Genomic DNA, 8,969 nt, shown 5'->3' on the forward strand with positions numbered 1-8,969 from the left:
AAACCATAGAAAAGCCCAATTATAATAAAAGTACAAGCCATCTAGCAATGTGATTTATAGTGTAGGAGGACTAGTTGATAGTCTTTAAAAAATCTAAATGGGGTAGCCAATAAGTAGTGGTGAAACTTCTTGACTTTGTATACCATTGCAAATCCTTCTTATTTTTGTAGTTGAATAGTTCATCCCTACTTCATTAAGTTGTGTATTGGAAAAGCTCACATGGAAGTCCATATTATGCTCATCAAGTTTCACAACATAACTCCAATTCCAATTTTAGAAGTGTCAATATGCATGTGAAAAGTTATTGTTCAATCCAAGGCTCATAAAATCAATATGGTCATTAGAGCCTTTTTAAGTGCTTCATATGAAGCCTAGCATCCATCTTTCCTCCAGATAACCAATAGCTTGTATAAAGGTCACACTATGGAATGATATTTTAGCACAAAGTGGCAGGAATGGTTGGTATATCCAAGGAAACATTGAATGCCCTTGTGGTACATCGGTGGTGGGAGATCCATTTCACTTTGATCTTGGCAGTATCCATTGCATTGCCATTTCTAGATACCAGATGGTCAAAAATGATGCCATGTTGAATCTAGAATTGTCACTTCAAGGGATTTGATACTATTGACATCTTTTGAAGACTAATTAGAGCTCTTCAAGATGTTTACCCAACTAGAGTGGATGCAAAGGTCATCAATGAATTCCTCAAGCCATCATCTTAGCATATCCTTCAAGATATTACACATGAGATTGTTGAGTTTTCTACAATGGAGCTTTTGTATAGAGATGCAGGTTGAGAGAGAGAAGAGATAAAGAGACACGATTTGTGGTACTGAAGAGTGTACCTGAATAATGTTTTAGATAGGTATATGTACTATGTATAACCTATCCCTTATGGGCAGACACGGGCACTGCCCTTTATCCCAACAACCTCCCCCCTAGGCAATGTGCCCAAAGGTAGAGGAAAAGAATCAACTAAGTCTAAGTATGTACAAAGCTAAAGAGACTATACCTATCCAATACCCATCATCCGCCCCGTGCAATGGGCAAACCTCTCAGCTGGAAGACCCTTCGTGAGAAGGTCTGCAGGGTTATCATCATTTTGCACCTTGACCAACTCAATGCTCTTGCTATCAAGTACCTCTCTAATGAAATGATACTTCACATGTATGTATTTTGTCTTTGCATGAAAGACAGGGTTCCGATGCTAACATGATAGCACTCTGACTATCACAGTGGAGGACAAGAACCTCAATAATCCCAAGCTCAGCAGCTAAATGTGATAGCCATAAGGCCTCTTTGCATGCCTCAGTGGCAGCCACATACTCTGCCTCCATAGTAGACAGTGCAACACACTTCTGCAGCCTAGATATCCAAGAGACAAATCCCCCTATGAAGTTAAACACATACCCTGTAGTGGACTTTTTGCAATCTGCATGTCTAGCATAGTCTGCATCTGTAAAGCCAATGACAAATGCCTTCTGCTTACCAAAGTAGATGCGCAAATCCTTTGTGCCCTTGAGGTATCTCATAATACCTTTCACTACTTCCCAATTCTTCTTGCCAAGGTTTGCAATGTACTTGCTAACCACTCCCACTGCAAAGGCAATTTTTGGATGTGTAGCAAGCATACATCAAATTGCCAACAGCTGAAGCATATGGAATCTTGGCCATTTCAGCCTTTTCATCATTAGATATAGGGCTATTCTCTGCACTGAGTTTTACATATGAAGACAATGGAACTTTGATTGCTTCTCCCCCTCCATATTGAAATGCTGCAAAATCTTGGATACATACTCCTACTGAGATAGATAGAGTAACCCCTTCAATCTATCTTTGAGTATCAACATCCCAAGAATGTGATTGGCATCACCAAGATCCTTCATGTCAAAGCTGCCATGAAGACTTTGCTTCAATGAATTCAAGGCATGAGTATCCCTACTAGCAATTAGCATGTCACCAACATATAGAACCGAGATAATCAAACTGCCATCTGTTACCTTCCTAGTGTACAAGCAGTGAGATCAACTTGACTTCTCTGAAAGCCTTGAGATTGCATGAAAGTATCAAACTTATGATACCATTCCCACGGTGCCTGCTTCAGCCCATACAAACTATGTTTCAGTTTACAAATCATCGTCTCTTTGTCTTTACCCTCAAGATGTTGCATATATATGTCCTCATGCAGATCACCATGTAAAAGTGTAGTCTTTACATCCATCTGTATGAGCTCCATATCTTCAGCTGCAACCAAGCCCAAAATGGTTCTTAGAGTAGTCATCTTGACTAGAGGAGAGAAGATCTCATCAAAGTCAATTCCATGTTCTTGCTTGTACCCCTTTGTAACCAATCGTGTTTTGTACTTTGGCAAAGAACCAGAAGTGACCTTCATCTTGTAAACCCACTTTCATGGAAGAGTTTTTTGCCCTTTAGGTAGCTGCACCAAGTCCCAAGTACCATTCTTATCAAGTGATTCCATTTCTGACAACATGGCCTTGAACCACTTCTTGCTACCTAGTCTAGTAATTGCTTCCTTGAAGCATGACAATTCACCACAATCCGTCAACATGACATAATCTGCAGCATACTACACACCAAGAACAAACCTATCAGGTGGTCTCGATGGTCGAATTTACCTATGAAGTAAAGGCTTAGCATTTGCTGGCTGTTGGGCTTGCAAATCTACATTTACAGGTTGTTGTCTTGAAATACGGGCCTATAATTCTACATGTACAGGTTGTTGTCCTAAAATTCTAACATGTTGTCCTAATAGTTCATGCTATCTTGATAGTTCAGGCTATCCTAATTGCATGTTTTCATGCTAAAAATATGGTGTATCATGGGCAATACCTTGCTGGTCATTTCTAGCACCATTTCTTACATTTTCAGGAGTATTTAGAGTAGGTATACACTACTATCCATTGGGCACAAATGGCTATCTAAAAGGTACATCCTCCTTGAAAACAACCCTTCTGAATTCCTCAATCTTCTCGGGCTACTTATGCATGCGATCTTCACGGAAGATGACATCATTGTTGCTGCATACTATCTTTCTTTTCTCATGATCCCAAAGTCTATACCCCGTCTCACCCTCGTCACTATATCCTATGAATATGCATTTACAGGACTTTGGCTCCAATTTGTTGCGCTCTTCTTTCTATATGTGCACAAAAGCCTCGCAGCAGCCAAACACTCGCAAATGAGCATAAGAAGGTGGCTTGCCCGACCACTCTTCCTGAGGGACTCTCCCCCACAAAGGCCTGTTCGGTGACCTATTAATCAAATGAATGGCTATCATAACAACCTCTACCCAAAAGCCATGGGCTAATGTAGCATGAGACAGCATCATATGGACCTTATCCTGTATGGTCCGATTCATGCTCTTTGCAACTCCGCTTTGGGGTGGATTATGAGGGGTAGTGAGCTCCCTCTTTATCCCCTTACTGTCACAAAATGCATGAAAGGCTTTGGATACATACTCCCCATCATTATCAGAGTGAAGATACTTAAATGTCTTATCAATCTAATTCTCTACCAATGCCAATAATTTTTGTAGCTTGTCAAGCACTTTGTCCTTGCTACGAATAGGGTAAACCCATACCTTCCGAGTAGCATCATTGACAAATCTGATAAAGTATTTCTTTCCTCCTAGAGATAACCCTAACATCTAACATACATTGGAATGTACTAACTCTAGAGGCAAAGATTTCAATGAAAGAGACTTTTTATGTATGTGCATGCTTACCATAAACACAATGATCACAGTGCTCAAAATTAGCATAATGAAGACATGGAAAGTAACCCAAATGAGAAGGTACTTTCATTAATGTTTGACTCATGTGTCCCAACCGACCATGCCACAAGGAAACACTTGGCTTCTCGGTCACAGCAACAACATGATCACGCACACTAGATACATGGAGAGGATACAAAGTATTGCTCTTTGAGCCTTTGGCAATAACCCTAGATCATTTACAAATCTTCCATTTCCCATCACCAAAGGTGGTATGAAAACCATCATCATGTAGCTGACCAATACTAATCAAGCTCTTCTTGCGCTGTGGTACATGCCTTACATTCTGAAGAGTGAAGATTGATCCATGCTGAAATTGTAGTTACACACTACCAATGCCTGCAATGTCACATGCATAATTGTCCCCAAGATGGACGACACCATGTCGACCTCCTATATAGTCTGTAAACCACTCACTGTGAGGGGTGACATGAAAAGAGGCACTTGAATCCAAAATCCAAGTGTGCATGTCATCATCCGTGTCGGCTATCAAAGCATGTGCATTGAAACATGAAGAGACAAAGAGTACATCATTCCCACCGTTGCTCTCATGGCTGACTACATTCACCTCTTCAATCTTTACACTGCTCTTCTTAGCAAGCTAACTCTCTTTCTTCTCTTCCTTGCTATCATCCATCTTCTTGCCCTTTCCTTTCTCTTTCTTCCATTTATAGCAGTCACATTTGAAGTGACCCTTCTTGCCACAATGATGGCATTCAACATCCTTACCACGTGATTTATTGCGTCCCTCGCTATCAAATTTGCCTTTCTACTGTGATCTGCCTCTAGTATGCAAAGCACTCGAAGACTTACTGGATGCATTGTTCTATCGATTCATTTCTTCCATGAATAGAGTACTCTCTACATTAGCATACAAAAGCATAGCATTAGAATTGCTCATAGCAGTCCTGAAGGTATCCCATCTCTCTGGCAGAGTGCAAAGCAAGAATGTAGCTTTGAACTCATCATCAATATTGAACTTCAAAGTGGCAAGCTAGTTGAAAATGGAATTAAACACACTAAGGTGAGTAGACATTGCAGTACCCTCTTTCATATGCAAATCCATGAGTTTCTTCAACCAATAGACTTTACTTGCAGCACTCTTTTGGGCATACAATTATTCCAGTCGCTTTCAAATGTCATAAGTAGAATCCAACCCTTCAATGTTAAATAGCAAGGCATCAGAAATCAATAGCTCAATGGTTGAGTATGCAAGCTCATTCAACTCATCCCAGTCGTCCTGCTCTACATCAACTGGTTTTGTTCCCTTTACTTTAATCGGCCTTGCTTGCTTCTTTTGCAACAAGATATTATAGCACTTCTTTTGCCAAACTACAAATTTGTGTGCTCCTTCAAGCTTCTTGATATGCATAAGATGATTGTCTCTGCTGCTAGCCATGATTCACAACCAAATAACTGTATGACAGTAAATGACAGCTAATGCCAAGCGATGGAAGCTCCAAAATCCACTCAATAGTATGTTAGGAATAACCCCAAGTATGTACAACAAGAACATACATCACTTCATTGCCCAAAATTCCTCAAAAGAATTCAATGATAGTAAACATACCAATTTCCTGACAAAAACAAAGTGTAGTCTTGAAATTCCTGTGACAATACAAGTGGCTATCCTGCAATTCAAGAGTGTAGTCCCCCAGACATTTAGGAAAAAACTGTCCTGAAAATTCAGAACTGAAATAACCTCTCAAACTGACTGAGATTGAGCTCCAAAGACCATGCAAAGCTGCTCAAAACATCGAATTTCTTGATAATGAGGTATGCTATCCTGGATATGCAGGAAATTGTCATGAATGTACAGCAGTAGACCTATAAGTAAAGCTAATCCAAAAAATGAGCTCTAAGCAGTAGACCTGTAAGTAAAGCTAATCCAAAAAATGAGCTCTAATCACTACTCAAATGCATTCCGAAATCAAATCCAAGCATGTAACATCAACCATAAGCATGAATACTTGGTTTAGAATGCCCGAGACCAAGTCTAAAAGCAAGACATAATGCATACACAATCAAAATGTCATTCAGCCCTGTTATTCCAGCAGCCAAATCTATGTCAAAACTTGAGTGAAATCTCAATCAAAATCAACCCAAATGCACTCAATACATAGGCATATCATTCCTTAGTGTCTTGACATCACTTGAGCATGTGTATGCATCAACATGCATGTCCAAGAACCAATGTCATTAAAGGATAAAGAGCTGTCTATAAATTGCAGGCTATGGACTATGTATTCCAGCCACAAGCACATCTACAAACTGATCCAAATCCTTGCTAAGATTAGCTCAAAATGGCCTCAAGACAATGCCACATGATTCCCAAATCATCCAACATTAATATATCCAATAGCCATCAAATGAGCATGATCTGTATGCACCTGACACACAAAGATATGTGATGTCCTGTTATTTCATATCTAAATACTGTATATTTCATACATGAAGCTGAATGTATAGCAACCCCAAGTGTAATACTACACTTCAATACTCAATGCTAAGCATTAGATGCAAAGTCTAGAGCACAACCATGATGCCAAATGAAGAGGAGCAATTGATGTAGGTCTTGAGCATGCTGAAAAAACATATATGCATACCCATGCTGATGACGCCTTCATCCATGAAGGGATTAGAATGCTGGTCCAAGTGTTGGAGATGATAGGGAGGGTCCCCATGTGGCCAACGATGGCTGCAAACAAACTCGAATGAAGAGAGAAGCTTCAAGCTTCAAGAAGAAGCTTCAAACCTTGCTTCTATACCTATAGACTCTTCACAATGAGCTCTTCTTCAACTTCAAGCTCCTACACCTGAAGAAATGCCAAGCTCCTAATTGCCTGAACCAAGCTCTGATACCAGTTTGTTGAGTTAGCTGCAATGGAGCTTCTGTGTAGAGATGCAGGTTGAGAGAGAGAAGAGATAGAGACACATGATTCGTGGTACTGAAGAGTGTACCTCAATAATGTTTTAGATTGGTATATGTACTATGTACAGCCTAGCCTAGCCCTTACGAGTGGACATGGGCACTACCCTTTATCCCAAACAGAGATATAGAAAAGTGGTCGGTGCATTAGTCAAGTCAAATGAAATGACAATGTAGGTGAACACTTCCCATTTGGTACAAAGACATGTCATTGGGGTGAACTTGCATCTAATTATAGCTTGAAAATCCATCCAAGAAGCTATAAGCTTACTTGCCTACTACTCGTTCAATCATATGATCCATATGTGACAATGGATAATGGTCTCATTTTTTCATTGCCTTGAGTTCTTTATAGTCAATACATACTCTAATATTTTCTTTTTTCTTGAGTAGCATGATAATGGGTGATACCTATTCTATATGATCAATCTTGTAAATGAATCTTGTTTTTTGTAGCTTTTCTAGCTCTTCTTAAATGTGATACATGTAGCAAGAATTCATGGGGTAGGACCATTGCTTGATAGACTTGGCATCAATTTTCAAAGAGATAGTATGTATCCATACTTGTGGTAGTATGCCCTTGAGGTCCAAGTAGTTCTAGGCAAATATGACCACATACTCCTTGAGTAGATCTATAAGGTGCTTCTCATCTTTAATGCACAAAGATCCTTAGTGACATAAACCAATTTAGGGGTCTTCCCTAGCTCAGCAAGGTTTGTCTACTTCACCTTTGCTAGACCTTAAATGGTTTTGAAGGGGAGCTACAAGCTCTACCTCGAGACCTACGGACCACTTATTGCTCAAGTGTTTCAAACCGAGTGGCCATGGCTACCTCTCACATAGCCAATGCGCAATGCCTACCTTACGGGTGTTGTGAGCTTACCTTGATGCTCGATCGAGTACCCTCCTCTTTCTTGCACACTAGTAGCTCCACGATCCTTGAGGCAAGCTCAAGCAATCTCAATCCCTCTCCCATGAGATTCATCCTCCATAGCCACATGTGAGACAAGAGAAGAGAAGAGTGGAGGGGAAGATGAAGAGAGAAGATGAAGAGCTTCTTCTCCAAGATCCCTCACCCTCACACAATCACTCCCTCACTCCCTCACACTCTCTCAATCCCTCTCTCAAGCACAAGCAAGAAGGCAAGAAACAAGAGAAGAAGAAGAAGAAGCTTTGGCCACACACAAGAATGATCTTCTCATTCACTTTTTGAACTTTATATACATGCCCTACTTTTAATGGGTGGTCATCCCCTTTTTTACATGGCCGGCCATTAGCCTAGGCCCATTTCTCATTTCCCACCGTTCTAATCTATCCTATTCCCAACTAATGCATACAATTTGCACAGGAGTGAGCCTGGCGCTCTTTTACAAGGATTCGGGAGCGCTTTCACACTTAATGGTGCACTTTTTACTCTTTTACTTTCCTTGGGCGACTCTAAGACTTCCTGAGGGTCGTGCCCGTCCTTTTAATTTTTTCAGGGTCTGGTTACCGGTTAAGGCGCCTTTTACTTCCTTTTGTCCTGCGTCTTTTGCTATTTCCTTTTTTCCATTCCCACTCCTCTGTGCTGCTGTAAACATTAACCCCCCTCCTAGCCAAGTGCCAGTCCCATGGCACTGTGGTGGGAAGTAGTGGGATAGATAATGTTGTTGCTAGGTGGAACTGGTGGGTAGATGACACTGATGCTTGTGAATGAGAGGTGATGGAGTTTGATGACGATGACCAGGAGAGATTCCAGCGTGTTTTAGACTTCATGAAAATGCTTGGGTTTCACACACAGTTGTGGCTCCCATTCTGCAACGGCTGATAGAGGTTCCAATTGGCTAGTGGAAAATAGGTAGCCGGTTATCCTTTGATCAATAGAAACACTTGATCAATAAGCGATCCCTTAGGAGAATGGTGTTGGAGGGATTTATCCTGGAGAAACCTCCCTGAACTCTGTTTTCACAAAGGTTTGCTTTGTCTTCGCATGAAAGATCTTTGTCTTTGTTTTGAAGATCTTGTTATCCTAAGGATCCTTGTCTTTGATTTGAAGATCTTCAAGTTTGATTTCAAGATCTTCAGGTTTGATTTCAAGATCTTCAGTGCTGAGCTGAAGATCTTGAACCTTGCATTGAAAATCTTCAGGCTTGTGGAATCAATAAGCGATCCGAAGATCTTGAGGCGGTAGGCATGCATCTTTGGAAGATGAGGTTCCAAAATCTAAGCCAATGGCAGATCCATCACTGGGTTTTCCTTCTGCTT

The sequence above is a fragment of the Lygodium microphyllum genome, chromosome 19 (genome assembly GCF_053477565.2).
Source record: "Lygodium microphyllum isolate KBCC chromosome 19, Lygodium_microphyllum_v1.1.10, whole genome shotgun sequence".
In the NCBI taxonomy this organism is placed as follows: Eukaryota; Viridiplantae; Streptophyta; class Polypodiopsida; order Schizaeales; family Lygodiaceae; genus Lygodium; species Lygodium microphyllum.